This window comes from Microcaecilia unicolor, chromosome 3 (assembly GCF_901765095.1).
Source record: "Microcaecilia unicolor chromosome 3, aMicUni1.1, whole genome shotgun sequence".
Lineage (NCBI taxonomy): Eukaryota > Metazoa > Chordata > Amphibia > Gymnophiona > Siphonopidae > Microcaecilia > Microcaecilia unicolor.
In genome coordinates, this window is record NC_044033.1 from 232,586,612 (window position 1) to 232,604,144 (window position 17,533).

Consider the following 17,533-nt stretch of genomic DNA (forward strand, 5'->3'; position numbering starts at 1 on the left):
ACTGGAAACCACAGGAAACCACAGATAATTTATAAGTGCATAGTTTCCCCGTAGCCACTTTAGATGCTTCCGGGTTTAATTTTCGCTGCATAGACCCCGTCTCTGCCACTTTCGACACCTTTCTGTCATACTCACTATATATGCAACTATTACTACGCTCTACGTCTTCTACCTTTGTATTTTGTCTTTGCTAAAAGTCCCAAAAGTCCTGCACCGATCCTGACGATCCTGACAGTAAGCTCCCGTTGTTACTGCTTCTCTGAGTGAATTTGCCACTTTTTTGCAAAAGGTCTCTTGTCCATTATACAGTATTCTCCTGTCCCCTGGCTCTGTGACTTGTTTTTCTACTCTATTTGGACTTCAGAAGCATGCTCTTCTCCTTCATGCATTGTCAGTGCTTTATACTGTAACTTATGGCTGGCTGTCAAACTATACGGCCATCCTCCGGTCTGATTAATGCTTTTTCTTCTCCTTTTACAGTTGTAATTTTTAATTTGTATTTGTCTTACTAGCTGTTATCACACCCTTTTAATTTACAATTTGTTTTGGGACAATGTTATACTTTCAATTAATAATGTTTAAGATTTGTCATTTATTTTCCTATTTGACATTTGCTTTTGGTCATTTCTAGCTTGTGTAATCGGTTCTGAATTCACTTTTATATTAAGGTTTCCTGTTGTTGACAATGCCAGCAGATGTTTCTTTCTCCCAAGCTGTGCATAATTTCATATATAATTGCCTAGGTTTCCCTGAATTTGTAGTTTGATATAGGGCTTTATTGTGACATAATTAGGAAACATACCTTTGCAGTTTGCTGTTTAGACGCTATATAGATTATATCCTGCTCCCTTTATAAGCTAGGGGGCTATGCTGTCCCCGCCCATCAGCTTCTATTGCTTGCATTATCTATTTTACTGTTTGTGTTATACTGCGCTAGATATGAGGAGATCTTATTCACTCTCTAGATTAGATTCTCATATGCTTTGTATTTCCGATACTCATATAGTTCAGGTGCTCTATTTTAATGGTGTACTCGTTTAAAAGAAATATAAGTTACAGCCCCAGCACCGTACTATCGTGTTAGTTTTTTTTCAGGATGCTTTTTAATACTTTTTAATCATCGGTGAGCCTGACTATATTATAACGTTATCTACAGGAAATACTGCACCTCCTCGCTTGCATTGTGGTTTTCGTCCTCCGAGTGCATACAGCCTGGACTGGCTTATTTTAAACACTTGCAGTAATGACTTATGTTATAATGTTTCCGGATGAATATTTCCACGTCCTGAGAATGACAATCGCTTTTAAATAATATGGTTCTATAAAGAATTAAATTGTGTAAGTCTTTATAACAAGTTTTCTGTTTGTAATCGACAGCATTGTGAACTCGGATCCAACACAGAAAGTCATATGTAATTACAATGGTTTATTGTTTCATTAAGAGCTAGATAACCCCTTGTATAACTTATATGATAGTAGAAGTATTATGTACTATATAGCAGCATTTCTTTGCTTTTACCTTAACAGATATGCATATAAAATATGTTTTACCTTTCCGGTTGAGAAGATGATGGCTGCGTACCATGAGAATACAGCGTTGCTTAACTTCTTCAGTTATTTCCTGTTGGTTCTTTATAACCCAACCTTCTCTTTCCTTCTAATGCTGCAGCTGTCCTGCTTGTCATCGTTTAGACATATCATTTCAGTCACTGATTAGTATGTATGTTTTATGCCGTATCATTGGAAGTTCTTGGTGTAAGAATCACATGTTTTAATTTGTTTTTTTTTCCCCTTTCACCTGTTTAGCCACAAAAGCTTCCTGCCATCGCATTCGGGTTTATTTTATTTACTATGTTCCTTTTCGGAGTGTATGGGTATTAATTTGTCATATTTATGGGTATTAACTTGTCATTTTTGCACCACGATTCTAGTGTCCTATTTCACAATTTAATGAATTATATGATTCTCTTATATTTTCCTGTTTAGATGCTACTTCCAACCTATCCGGTACCCGCCCCAAAAGCATTTAATATGTATTTATTTCTAGGGGTATAGCTCCGGACTACACATGTTATAATGCCTTTTTTTTTAATCTACATTTTCTTGCCTTTTGTTTAAATCGGTGTTTCCTTTCACTGGATTGTTGGCTGCAAAATTCTATTTTCCATTGCTGCATGACAAATGATGTCTTTGGCATTTTTGGTTCTGGCTAATGTGTTCCAACTAATGACTTTTTTATGGTTGTACCTTCCCCGAAGAGCTTACATGTGTTCATAAATTTTTCTTTCAATTTTCTTTTAACTAGATTTATTTTATTTTCACTATCTTTGCAGCTTGTTTCAGGGGTTCTTCCCTTTTATTCTACTATTTGTTCCTACCTTTCTTAAAATACCAGTGTCACGTTATAATTATTGGTTTCGATACCGATGTCCGGGACTTACATCCATTAGAGGCCACTAACCCTTCAATGGATGACGGTATCTCAATTAGTAGGAGCAGACTTCCATTCCATTTTCGGAGTGGCCTGCGGATTCGGCCTTATTGCCCACATATGAGTTACCTAGTCCAGATGACCGTGGGAGTAATATAGAGACGTCTGACGCTTTTCATTGCGAGTTTGGACATGTTAACGAGGGCTTCTTAATATTTTTTGAACTGTTAGTAGTAGACGAGCCAAACTCCTAACTTTTTCAAAGTTTTAGGCAGGTTAGTGGTAGAAGAGATGACTCCTAACCATAAATTTTTGCTTGGTTTATGAGGTCCATTGGGGAGGTTAGTTGCAGAAGAGTAAACTCCTAATCAGCGAAAACCCTGTGAACCACTGCTCCTTGATTCATGATACCTTGTTCGCTGGTTTTCTGAGTTCTTTTTGGGAGTGTTCGCAATGTCCCTTTTTGGGGGCTCTATCATGGGTTGGAACCCATGGCCAATCGTAGCAGGAATAACTCCTGGCAGGCAGTAGGAGCAGGAATCGCTCCTGTCTTTAGAAGCACACTCTGGGGAGCAGTTTTTAATAATTAGGGGTAGAGTAGTATACACACTGACACTATTCTCTTAAACACTTTATTCATCTTTGTGACTTTCATATGTCTGTTCCTTTAACCTGCGGCAAAAGCATTGAGCTTTCCGCCAAATAGTAATCCCTGTTCTAGGTCCCGCCACCTGGACGCTCTTGAAGACGCGTGAGTATAACAATGTTTTGTATACGCATGATGCATGTTTTTGTTTAGATAATTTTTACTTGCACGTTATTGTTTGTATACTTTAGTTGCCCCTGTTATAAATCTCAGATATTTGACTTGTACCATCTCACTTTGCCAATACAATTTGACACAACCCAGATATCAGTGTTCTACCATACCTGAATTCTGGTACCCAATTCATTATGCTGCCTCTTGAGAGAGTGCTAAATCACTTCCCAGGAGACCACATAAATCTTATAAAGTTTTGCCAAATATGGCATTCCTGGAATAAGTTTCAGCCTGGACTCTCGTGGCCCCGTAAGGGCACCTTTAAAACCAAAACTCTGCAAAGGTTATTAAACTTTATTTACACATACACACCCGATTCCACCCGTCATTTCCACTATCAGATTCTCAGTAGATGGGTATCGACTATCACTGATTACGTGATCCCAGACACTGTCGATCTGACATCGTTATTGATACATGGTGAGGCCAATCTTAATCCGCGGCCTAGTAGACGGCCCCCTGCAAGAGCCGATTCACCCATTCCACATAAATTCAATGGTCCTAGTGCTAACAATCCGTGCCGGGACTATCACTCTCAGCCTACTCCCAGCCACCGAGCTGAAGTCCAATTGGGACATTACGCCATGGAATGTCCATGCTGGCACTTTTCTCATGGTCAATACAGTCAACCTCCTTCAGATCCCCCATCGCTGCGTGTCTCCCGGATGCAGATACGACAGCCACAGAGAGACCGCAGGCGACCGAGTGACCTCCCCTCGCTAGATAACCCACATCGCCAAGACTGTAGGAATGATTACCCTGATAATCGTGGCCGCCGGTCCCAACCTGAAGAAGACCCACCCATCACTAATATACGACCCAGAGACTACCATTCTGGCCCTAGTCCTGATTGCTATGCCAATGTCCAGTGTTATCGCTGCCAGCAATATGGCCATTATGCCTTTCAGTGTTCTCAACCACTACGGCATCTGCCCAGAGCTCAAGTTCGGGCAATGCGGCTATTACGCAGCCGTCTGTCCACGACCACGACTACGCGTACCTAGAAAACACAGGAAATAATTCAGATTCAGCAAAACCTCAACTGTCGTGTCGACGTGGAATGTTGCCGTTGCCATTACATCGACCATTCTGCATCGCTGCATCGTTCAACGCTAGCCCTGGAATCATACTGACTGGGGGTAATCCGAACCCGATCTTATTTTGTAGTTCACAGTTACTCATAGTACTCAGCTCCTCATTTAGTATCCAGAAACCATTTCTCTGTATATGTGTTGGTGTGATGTTTCTGTTTCTATTGCAGGTAACATGTTTTTATTTTATATTTTTCTAGGTTTAATTGCATATGTATATTTATGGTACCATACAAATGACCTAACAAAGTCAGCAAGTTATTTATTTGTTTCTATGCATACCTTCCCTGGGGAGTTCTTATCAACTGCAGGGATGAGCGATCCCCAGAGGATATTCATTTTATGTTTTTTTTATATATACCTGAACTGACTTATTTATGCCATTTTACTTTATACGGGATCCCTTTTAAATAAAAGCTGTGTATTGCTCATTGTTAAAATGTTTTCTGCTTTAACTGTTACGCTGTTTACATTCACTTCTTTAGTTTTTTCATGAATATAAAGCCTTCATTTTTGAAATCTCTCTATGGTATGTGTGATATCTGAAAGCTTTTCATTATTTCCTTGACTAAGAAAAAAGAAATATTTAATAACCATTATCCATTCTATGGAATAAATGCGAAAAATGTTCCCTTGAACTGGCCATTTGGGGGAGCATTTTGCGTTGCTCATAGATTTTGTAGTATTCTTGAACAGAGAATTGGTGAAGCTTTCAGACATAAATAAGGAAAATTATGCTTTCCACTTTCTGATTCCTTCCTATTTAAAACAGGTTATCACAATTACCCCTGGAATGCCAACTATTGCTCTTTTTATCTCTCTGTCTTTCACTGTGAGTGATTGTGAGAAAAACTGGTATAAACTATTTGTGTGCAGCGGTCCTGGACTTTATGCTTTGTGTATTTAACTAACACCTTGCTTCAACTAACTCTTGCCACGTGGTGATTTTGTCTTGAAGCGATATGCTTCTTCCTACTTCTTTAATTGATTGAAAAGGGTTACTTAAACTCTATGTGAAGGTCAATCAAGGGTGGCTGCATTTTTTTTGAAAGTTCTTTTCTTCAATTTATGTTTTTCAAGGAACCTTTTTCTTGCATTGCCCTCTGAATATGCCTTGCTGCAATTCAGATGTATAATATTTTGTTTTATTTTTATTTATTTTTATCCTATTTTTATCTTACACCCCTCAGGGTGGTTTTTTTTTTAATTTTTCATTTTCTATGCTTTTTTATTTTGGGACGCACTATACTTGGGATACACCTCACGGTCATCCCCTCTGATGGTCTACCGACTCTTGCACCTTTTTATTTTCTTCCCTGATGCTCTCCTCTTACATAATTTCTTTAGTTTCCTCCTTCCAATTGCCCCTCATATCCTCCTCCCTGGCCCTCATTTATACCCACGACCCGCCTCCTAACCCCATGCCTAATTCTTGTATTCACGCTATGGTTTTTCATGACTCCCGCTAGCATTATGACTTCTTCCAATCAATTAAGCACATAAATTGCACTACTGGTCTGTTTACGTTTTACCTTTCCCCAGATGGATACAGGAATCCCGTTGACGTCCCTCACCAAGGAGACGACTGCTAGCAAACAAGAGCTAACCGATAATATATCTGATCTGAAGGCTATATTGCAGCAAAGAATCGCTAGAATAAAGGACAGATGCACAGACCCCAACATTACCCGGTGTGAGATACGAGACATTATTGAGTGTGAGTTTCAACAGATGCATCAATTGGTCCATGAACGAAAGAGACAGGCTCTCCAATGACTGGAGTTGGGACAAGCTTTGGCCTCTACCCTTCTTTCTGAATCATCTAACTCGTAAGTCCTGCTGGCCTTCTGCAGCTGAGGGCTCAACCCTTGGTGAATGTTAGTCATCGCAGGTGAAGATTCCATACCTATTGGCGATCGATTTCAATGCATTGACTATTTTTGTGCACCATAATCCTAACCCTCCATACCTCAATAACTTGAACAATCGACATCATCTCTAAATTTTAATTTTTACTCTTATCTTTTGTTCCATATACTTAACCATTGTTATTTGATCATGTCTTTGTAATAATTACCAATCTGTCTCGCACATTATGCAAGCCAGAAGTGGGGATATATTATATAGATCCCAATTCCTAGTATTAAGAGGGTTGCAGTTGAAGCTCTGATCCCTACCAATCAGGAGATATAAATTCATATATACTGTTGCTATTTATGTAAATTGGCTTTTCATTATTGAACCCTTATGGTTTCGCTTTTGTTTTTGCACTTAATTAGCACTGTTTTCTCCATGTTTACATTGTCTTTCATGTCTCTTGACATCTATATATTATTTTTGCTTATTCAGTTTACGCTGATTATGCCCACCAAGATATAGCAATGTATCATACAGGCATACAGTCATTTTGCTTATTCCTTTGCCAAACTCTGACTCTTGATGGACAAATTATGATTGTGCATGCCTAGAATAAAGACATGGAAAGATCCAAGTTTGTACACCACAAGTAAGTCTTCAAGATCTATCCAGGCCCAAATGATGTTAGATCCCCCAAGGTTGTGGCAATAATCTTTACACCTTGCAAACTACTGGACCACAGGTTTTGGGTCCATGTGACAGATATACGGGTTTACTCAGCCGCAGAACCAGATGTTACCAGCCTAACCATCTCAAGTCTGGCCACTCCCTTCAGCAGGCCAGCCTGAAAATCCAGCCCTGTTAGATCTTCCAGATCTCCGTCCAGATTCTTCAGCGCTTCCACCGTCTCAACCATGATCGATGAAAGAGACTTTAGAACTGATACTTAATTTGAGAATTACTGTTGCTGTTTATGGACATTATAGATTCATATTTTGTTTTATTTTCAGTTTAGCAGAAATCCTGTCTATATATTGAAAAGGTTTTGTTTTTTATTTTCCTATTATTTCCTTTATTGTACAAATTGTTTTTCTAAGAGTTTCCCTGTTATTTCTGTTTATGTAATTTAAATTGAAGTTGATATTGCTCAGATACAAGGGTAACATCAAACCCTAATACTGGCTATGATATCATAATGTAGATGTAAACCCTGTTAGTATCAACCTGTTATGCAATTGCTTAACTTTGGTGTAGGCTTACTTAGGCTTACTTAAGCTGCATGTCTTTCTGTAAGTTTGACTAAGCTCCAAGTGGGGTAAAGGATATATAAAATGCTTCCCATACTTCCAGGTCATTATACATATGTCAAGTTCCATGTATGACCTTTGTTAAATATAAATTTTCCTAGGATTGACCCTTTTTGCTGTATAAGACAACCTCATACCTGTTTAAGGATTCTGAATACCTACAACCTTAAACAGCCTACAATCTGAATACTAACCGTATATTTGTTGAGCCCATAACAATGCTTAATCAAAACCACTGTTCCTTCCCAAGACCACTGAGATAGATACATTAGATTATCTCCCCATGCACTATGCAACAGATACAATAGAAGCCATAGAAAGACCTGAAAGTGTTTATTAGTACGATCCACCTTAAATTGCTATTACCCACATACCTATACTTCATGAGATTTTGCAGATGAACTCATGGATTTGTCCCATTCATAAAACCTCTCTCACTACAGGTTTGAGTAAGCCTCAAGAGGGGTAACATCAAGATTAAGGCCCAAGGGATTGGGTAATATAAAGGGAATTCCATATGCCCAAATAATATATCACCTGAGAATGAAGTTTCCTATCTTGCACCATACCTTCTAACAATTAGTAAGACCAAAACTCCCCCTCTCGTTTGATAGCTTACTACCTTCTGGAATGGATGATGACGAGCTTGACGAGCTTTGTGTCACCCCTCTCCAGAGGGGGTGACAAGTGGGGAATGTATAATTATACTACAGCAAGAGGCCCTCACTGGATGCCCACCGGAAGGGTGGAAGGCTAGATTTTAGGACTCAGGCTGTAAAAATACCAGCTAGGTTTAAAAACCTATGACTGGCTGAGCAAGGACTTGCTTTTCCTGCAAGTTAATATGCGTTCTAGTTTAAGATCTATCCACTGGAATAGTGGTGGCCAAGCTACATAGCTTTGTGCAGCTGAAAAGCACTGACTAGGCCTGATAACCTACTAATGGCCTTATAGATGAGTCTTAACAAAATCAGGTACTAATTGAATGTAGCACTTATTAAAATGGAGTTTGTCTTTCTATAAGATGAAACTTAGATCATAAGATAATAGAAAAAGGGGAAGTGAAACTGAGATGCTAAGAATAAGATGTTCTGGCAGAGGAGAAAACATGTTGACAAAAGAGGAAGTTGCACAATAATTTGCAATAGCTAGAACAGATATTTTTGGTATTAAGGAACAAGTTGTTTACAAGAACGGAAGCAGATGGCAGGACGTGAAAGTACAACCGCAGAAATTGAGAAATAACTGACAAAAATTGTACCTCACCATAGACTTCTATGGAGAAGTAAGGGTATAAAAGAAGAGAGATTTTGGCTTAATTTGAGGAGTCGTCGTCCGCACTTCTCAGACGGCAGAGCGCTGTGCTATTGAACCCAGAATCTGTCTGATGCCTGTACTTGATTGAACACTTGGTAAGATTAAAGCCTTCTTTCTGAAACCTATCTCTGTCTTTATTTCCAATTACTCTTTACCTGTCATTTTAACTAGAAACTAAGACACACACACACTTTTTACACTAAATTTTATAGATTTCTAATACCATATATTTATAGACACTTAAATGTACAAGTATCTACTTAGATCCTGATAGACAGAAGACTATGGTCATGGACAGTATCCTAGAATTATGCCTTCTGGTATCTACACAAGAGACATATCACTGGAATGGAATATCAAAAGGATTTAGGCAGGCGGCCCAACACATAGTGGAAGAACAGACCCTTTGGCCCTACAGAAGGGTATTCCTGGGGCACAAAGAGGGCCCCTAGAATTTACAATTTAGATAACAGATTTAAAGCCTCCAGGGTGGCGCGGAGGTGGGGTAAGCGGCAAGGGTAAGCACCGCGGCGGCGCCCTCCAGAGGTCGGTGCTTACCCCACTTACTGTGTTGGCACGGCCCTGGACACCCCATGTCTCAATTGAGGATTAATGGGACCAGCACTGTACCATTTGAACTTTTCAGAGGTATACGACAGGTGTGTGCTTTGTTCCCGCTATTGTTTGCACTATTCATGGAACCTCTGGCGATTTTAGTTAGAAATGATCCCTTGGTGCAAGGCATCAGAATAGGGAGACAAGAAACCAAACTTATGCTTTATGCAGATGATGTTTTGCTCACATTATCACATCCTAAGACCTCTTTACGAGGGTGATGGAGATTCTTAAGCTCTATGGAGTGGCAGCGGGCCTTAAGGTTAATATTAAAAAATCAGAGCTTCTACCTATACAATTCCCAGAGGGGCTACAAGATGAGTTACAACCTCTCTTCCCTTTTAAATGGTCCCTTAGAGCTATTCGATACTTAGGGGTTAATCTGACGCCAAAAACTGGGGATTTGTTTCGGGAAAATTTCATCCCTAAGTTACAGGAATTGTTTTACGAATTAGAAAGGTGGGGGGGGGGGGGGGGGTGGCTATGAATGTCATGGATGGGCAGAATAGCAGCGGTAAAGATGGTGTTGCTTCCTAAGCTACTCTACCTGTTTATGGCTGTGCCGGTTTAAATCCCGCATACTTTCTTTCACACACTTAAGAAAATGTTTGCCTTTATTTGGCGCAAGAGACCCCCCTCCCCGAGTGAACCGAATGATTCTATATCAACTCAGGAAGGATGGGGGTATGGGGGTACCTAATTTTGGGTTATACTATCATCCAGCGAGTCTATTTTACGTTTAATAGCATTACAAAACTCTCTTATACTGTATGCAGAGGCATGTAGATGTTGGAAGGATTTTGTGTAGTTATATTTATCCATTAAAATTAGCAGGCGTAGAGGACAAGGATTTACCAAAGAAGCTTCAAAGGAGAGCCAACTGGGTGTATCCTTAATGACATCCCCTCTATAACCAATGTATGGACAGTGATAATTTAAAGACTGCATGGTAACTTCTGAAATTCAGATTTACTCCTCCTTTTTTTTTGCAAATATTTTTCCCCCTCCCAGAGAAATATGGGGTGTTTTGTTGTTTCCATAAAATTTGTTAGTAAGCAAGTCAATCTAGACCATTTATGTGGGAACCACATACAATTAAGTAATTGGGTATATGGTATACTAACACCATAGATAAATCAATGAAGCTGAGTTCTAGTATATAACAATTAAATAAAGTTGGAAATTTGTAAAGCTGTTCAGGTTATACTGGGCACTTGAGAACTTGGGTCTACAAATCTACCTCATCAAAACTCTTCAGAAAACCACACAAACTATCGTCCCACCTCTAAAAACCTACCTCATCAAAACCCCTCAGATAACTACATAAATAAATAAGTAAGTAAGTATCGTCCTACTTCCTTCAAAACAGCCCCTCAGAAAATTCTATGGAATATCGAAGTCTTTTACATGTCATAACGGTGGAATACCAATGTAATTGCAACAGTAAATTGTAAGCTATTTGAACCAAAACTTTTTTTTGTTGGCTAACAGTGGAATACAAGAATGCATAAATAAAGAAATAAAGGAATAAATAGATGTGAATGTCTCATACGTACACTAGAGGGCAGTACAGACAAAGCTACATGCCCAAAGAATCCTAGAAAAAATATTTTACTGTGAAGGCCGTATATGTCTTGCACTGCGCATGTTCAGGTGTCTCTTACCATCAGCCCGAGAGAGGAAGATACAGCCAGGCAAAAGGAAAAAGCTACAAGTTAGAAGAAGAGTTGTTTTGTGTTGAAGAGGATCAGAGCTGCGCAAAAAGGTGTGTATTTTTGTTCCCACTATCTCTTTAGCTAAGATTTTGCCATTCTCCTTTTCTGAATCCTTTACTTACTAAGCATATTTGGAAACTTGCCCTTATCTGGAAATCAAGTAGTAGTGTTTCTGTTCAAAAATGATTTATATGCAGAACTGATATTTGTCGACTTAGAGACTAAGGTTTTAGTTTTCTCTGCAGCATTAACAGAAAACCTGTAGAACTTAGCTGAATAAATGTGTGTGTCAGGTTTCCACAAGTGTTTGGAAAAATCATGTGACTCCTAATGAAAAAGAGTGAATTAGATCATTTACTGATCTTGACCATTTTGGCAACAAAAGCAAGAACAAGAAAAAAAAAAAAAAGCTAGGATTGAAGGACAAAGCGCCCTGGGCAATGGGGAGTGAGAGAAGTGATCAGGTTGCTCTTCAGTGGTATTGCTAGTCTGGCTCCTAAGAGTACAGTAAAAGATTTGAGTACAACCAATTTAAGTTGACTGCATAAATCATAATATTTCTATGGGCATCTGCATGATTAGTGCATGTTAAAAATTCTAGCATGCCTTTGTAAACAGGGTCCATAGGAAACAAGCATCAGGTTATGCTTTATTCAGTGTACTCTGTGGTCAGATGTAAAATCTTGTGGGTTGAATATGGCAGTGTTAGCAAGTTGTCAGGTTGGTGCTTCTGTAGTAAGCAAGCAAATATTTGAGCAAAAACTAATACATTTAAAAGGCAATTCTATACCAGAGCATCCACATGTATGTGCTATTTGAGTGCATTTAAGTGTGCAGAATACTGGAGCTTTTGTGGGTAAATGTACATTTACATACATAAGTGGCACCAAAACACATTCTGCATGTATGCACGTAAAGTGGCATTGCATTTAAATACAAGGAAGAGTTCACATGAGTGGAGCATGGAGCATGGGAGGGTCTTAGGCGGGGCTGCCACTTTTGCTCGACACATACTATACAAAGTTATGAGTGCCCTTGTCACATTTGTATGCCCACAGTTACACACCAGTGTAACTTCAAGTGCCTAAATCTAAAGCATGCCGTTTCCAGGTTATGCTAATATTCTGTAACAAAATCTGGGTGTCCAGGTGCTGTTATAGAATAGAGGGCTCACAATCTAAGGCACAGAGGAAGGGAGAGAGGACTAGGACAGTGGATGAGGAAGGAGAAATGAAAAGAGACAGAAAGAGACTGGATAGGAAGGGGGTAGGGGTCCAGGAGAGAGAGGGTAAGAACTGATGGACTCACAGGGAGGGAGGGAGGGAAGGATGCCAGACTGAGGGGGAGGGAGAGACATGGAGAGAATCCTGCCAGGCCTTGGGGGTGTGGAGAACGGGAAGAAATAGAGAGGGGAAGGACAGGCACACAGAAGAGATGCTGGGCAGAGAAGATAGGGGTACAGAGGGGCAAAGATGGCAAGGGGGGGAGATAGAGGGAGAGGGGCAGTGACAAGAAGATTAGGAAAAACTACAGTGGAGGAGTGGCCTAGTGGTTAGGGTGGTGGACTTTGGTCCTGAGGAACTGAGTTTGATTCCCACTTCAGGCACAGGCAGCTCCTTGTGACTCTGGGCAAGTCACTTAACCCTCCATTGCCCCATGTAAGCCACATTGAGCCTGCCATGAGTGGGAAAGCACGGGGTACAAATGTAACAAAAAAAAGAACAAAAAAAACTAAAGAGACGCTGGCATTATAACAAATGGAAACCTAAAATGCTCAGATAAGGTAGAAAATATATTTTATTCTGTATTTATTTATTTGAATATGTCAGCTTTGGCAGATGTGTATCTCTGATATTTTTAATGTTTATATTTCTAAAATATTGCTGTACATGCAGAGTATGACTTCTTGAGGTTTCCAATTAATATTTGTTTGCCTTCATATATTTGTCACTGATGTGTGGCCCCTTCATATTTGTTGAGGGTTTGTCTGTACCAAGGTATGGTATTTTGCTAGGGTTTAGTTTCTTTGCAGGGATCTGTTGCGGTATGACTTTTTCCTAGGGCTTTTTAAAAATGTTTTGATTGGTACAGTTGTAGCTATTTGAGTCCTGGAAGTTAGTTATGACAGGTTTTCCATATAGATCTGAAGTATTGTTTTGTTGAAGGGTTTGGTAACTGGAGCTCTATTTAATTTATGTGACGATTGTTTTATAATCATAGAGTGTACATATATGTGAGAGCTTTTTCTTCTGAGATAGGTTATCAATAGAAATCAAACAAAATAAAACATGGAAAAGAAAATAAGATGATACCTTTTTTATTGGACATAACTTAATACATTTCTTGATTAGCTTTCGAAGGTTGCCCTTCTTCCTCAGATCGGAAATAAGCAAATGTGCTAGCTGACAGTGTATATAAGTGAAAACATTCAAGCATTACTATGACAGTAAAATAGATATTATTGGAGATTCTACATGTAATGTTGCTACTATTGGAGATTCTACATGGAATGTTGCTATTCCACTAGCAACATTCCATGTAGAAGTCGGCCCTTGTAGATCAGCAATGTGGCCGCGCAGGCTTCTGCTTCTGTGAGTCTGACGTCCTGCACGTACGTGCAGGACGTCAGACTCACAGAAACAGAAGCCTGCGCAGCCTTCTACATGGAATGTTGCTAGTGGAATAGCAACATTCCATGTAGAATCTCCAATAGTAGCAACATTCCATGTAGAATCTCCAATAATATCTATTTTACTGTCATAGTAATGCTTGAATGTTTTCACTTATATACACTTATATACACTGTCAGCTAGCACATTTGCTTATTTCCGATCTGAAGAAGAAGGGCAACCTTCGAAAGCTAATCAAGAAATGTATTAAGTTATGTCCAATAAAAAAGGTATCATCTTATTTTCTTTTCCATGTTTTATTTTGTTTGATTTCTATTGATAACCTTAACAGTGTGAGCCGCCGGGTTTTCCTTTCTTTTTTTTCTAGCGCTGCTGCCGCCGGAGCCAACCTGCAAAACCGGACTTCTCATTCAATTTTTCTTTCAAAGCTTCCATCCTTCCTCTTCGTGCTGTTGGGGTTTTTTTTTTTTCATTGGCAACCTCTCAACAAGGAAGTTAGATTGAGAACAGGCAGAAATTTATGGCCTGACGATCAGAAGCAAACGCAGGCACTATACTATACTATTGCCATGATCAGAGCCCCCAAATGTGTGAAACAGTGCGCTCATGGGCTCTGAACACAACTAGCATGCAAATGCATGCTAAACAGGGCTCTTAGCGCAAGTAGCATGCAAATGCATGCTAAACATATTCGTCCCCAGTGATCAACTAACAGCGCACCAAACATTGGCGTGCTGTCCAAGGCAAACCTTATGCCAGCTCGGAGCCCCCCCTTTCAAGAACCCCAATCCTCAGCCAACGACACTGGGCCACAGGGTTTTTTTTGGGGGGGGGATTTATGGGGCTAGAGACCCACTGGATCTCCAGCCCCCCCTGAACTTGTGTCAGGGGAGGTCAGGGGGATTGGAGGTCCACCGGACCTAGAGCCCCCGTGTCGTTCGGTTGGGGTGGAGGTTCGGTGGAGGCACTAGGCCACCAGGGCCATGTTGTTTGGGTTCTACCTCTGTGTTTGATAGGTCCAGACCTGTCAGACAAGTGCAGGAGGATTTGCTCAGGCGCAATCCTCCCGCACTTTATCCTATCATCTAATAGTTCTCATAAATTTGCATGCTATTATCTCTGATCATAGGGGCAGTAAAGCCCCACACTGTTCCAGCGCTGTTTTTAGAGTGCTGTTTGGAACAGTGCGGGGATTTTGATCATCTGGGCATTTGTGCAGGAGACTTTGCCAGTGCTTCGGCAGATGCACCTACACTATCCACTGAAGTGTTTGATATGGGCCCTGTGCTAATGAAAACCTTACTGCATCCTACTCAATATCCACTCCATTCTGATTCCCCTAAGGAAATCCCCCACAGTTCTTCAGTCTCATGGCATTAAGTGCAGTTACGCTATTGGTAGCCATGACAACCAGTGTATAGTACTGTCCCACACACTAGTGTCAGTGCTGACCATGTCTTATTCCTGCCCATGTTCCACTTGGATCTTGCCCTTATCCGTAAGGCTAGCACAGGATTTTTTTTACCATGCTAGCAGGTTTTAGTGTATGGCAGTGTGATGTGTTCTCTGCTCTGGAGTCCTCTCAACAGTAGCTGGCTGTGAATATCCTCCAGCTGACCAACAGTTACTGTGTCTGAAATCTGGCACTCACACATAAAAATGGATTATCAACAGTCACCCAGTTTACCTCCAACACTTGAGTCCAGGTCCCCTTCTGGACTTAGGTTTCTTTATGCCTTTTCCCCAGGGTGAGCCGTTGTGGGAAGGTGAAAAGATCCTAGTCCTCCATAGGTTGCTAAGGAATTAACGCTGTTCACATCAATGTCCAAAATAATAATTTTTAAAAAAGCCTATGGCAATAATCCTCCGGGTTGCTTGATTTAAAAAAAAAAAGTTTCTAGTTAACTACAAATGAAAAAGAAAGGCCGGGCTTGCTAGCCAGCCTGCCTGCCTGCCATCACCCGCATATCTCCTGGAACCTATTCCTCCTTCCAGGGATACGTTCTCCCATAAAACAAAAAAAATTTCTGGTTAAGACTAAATAGTTCCCAAATAGTCAGTCGTAATGTCATGGTTCAAAAGATAGGAACGCTCAAGACAGGTCTGTACCTTCTCAAGTTTACAGGTTTTCTGGGTAGGAGCTCTGCACTCTTTGGTCTCTCAAAACAGACTGAGCTCTGCTCCTGTCTCCTCTCTTTTATAGCTCTGTTGATTTCTCTTCTTCCTCTTCCTGCTTCTTCTCCCTCTGATTGGCCAGGTCTGTGTTCCCTCCCAGCTCTCCTTGCTGAGGCTCTAACCCTTCTCCTTCTGTGATTGGCTTGGAATCCGCCCCAGCTAGCTCCCTCTGCTGAGGTTTTAATTATGCGGTTCCCACCTCCCTCCTAGCTTTCCTTTTGTCTCTCTTCTGGGGATTAAATTCTGTAGTTAAGGTCTCTTCTCCCCGGGTTTCCCTGATTTCTGTGATGGAATATACACCCTATCACATACTTCCCCCTTTTTTCCTGTGATTCTTTCCTCCTCAGACATACCACTCCCCATATCAGGTAGTTTTCATTAATATATTCTTTCCCAGTTTTGTGAACAGCTGTAAAATCATAGGCCTGTATTGCCAAATACCATCTAATTATCCCGGGGTTACCATTCTTCATTAAACCCAGCCATTTAAGTGGGGCTGTCCTGTGGTGGGTGTTGGTGAGCCCGTAGGTTCCCTGAGGCCCGGGAAGACCTCCGAGGACCGCCGCGCACCCCGAATCTTCACCCGCGGTGACCGCCGTTCACCGGGGGTTGAGCCCCCAGCTGCAGGCGGTCAGCAGGACTGCTGGAACCGCGGGGTGACGGTCGGCCTGGCTGGTAGTCAGCAACTCAGTCTCTGAAGGGCCGCTAGCAAGGACGGCTAGCTAAAAGGACACAGTCTCGGGAGTTGGCTAGCAAGGACGGCTAGCTGAAGGGAACACAGTCTCTGGAGTTGGCCAGCAAGGACGGCTAGCTGACGAGGATACCGTCTCTGGCGTGGGCTAGCAAGGACGGCTAGCTGAAGAGGATACAGTCTCTGGGGTTGGCTAGCAAGGACGGCTAGCTGAAGAGGATACAGTCTCTGGCGTGGGCTAGCAGGGACGGCTAGCTGAAGAGGAGACAGTCTCTGGGGTTGGCTAGCAAGGACGGCTAGCTGAAGAGGATACAGTCTCTGGCGTGGGCTAGCAGGGACGGCTAGCTGAAGAGGAGACAGTCTCTGGGGTTGGCTAGCAAGGACGGCTAGCTGAAGAGGATACAGTCTCTGGCGTGGGCTAGCAGGGACGGCTAGCTGAAGAGGAGACAGTCTCTGGGGTTGGCTAGCAAGGACGGCTAGCTGAAGAGGATACAGTCTCTGACGTGGGCTAGCAGGGACGGCTAGCTGAAGAGGAGACAGTCTCTGGGGTTGGCTAGCAAGGACGGCTAGCTGAAGAGGATGCAGTCTCTGGCGTGGGCTAGCAAGGACGGCTAGCTGAAGAGGATGCAGTCTCTGGCGTGGGCTTCTGACGAACGAAACGGAAGCCCTGGACTCTTCCTGCTTCGGGGTTTAAATCCCCCGCCCGTCCATCCCCTGGAAGCAGCTGGAGCCAATCCCCCCGGCCTAGGCAGGCAAGGGAGGTCTGGATTGGCCAGCGTGCCCGGCGGGCGGAGTCTCCTTATCCACGCGCCAATCCGGCGCGAGTAGGCGGGGCTGGCTCGCTGTTCTGCCCCTCGCGAGGGAGACGACGATGCCGGCGCCGC

At 41.7% G+C, this 17,533-nt stretch overlaps 1 protein-coding gene across 1 annotated transcript in view; it reads left to right on the top strand.

The window, feature by feature from the left end:
- Positions 1–11,113: 11,113 nt before the first annotated feature.
- The window catches only part of LOC115466370 (cytochrome P450 4F22-like), a 159,043-nt gene continuing 152,623 nt past the window's right edge, over positions 11,114–17,533 (top strand). Inside the window, 1 exon segment of the mRNA XM_030197561.1 lies at positions 11,114–11,203. The gene's annotated coding sequence lies outside the window, so the exon portion shown is untranslated.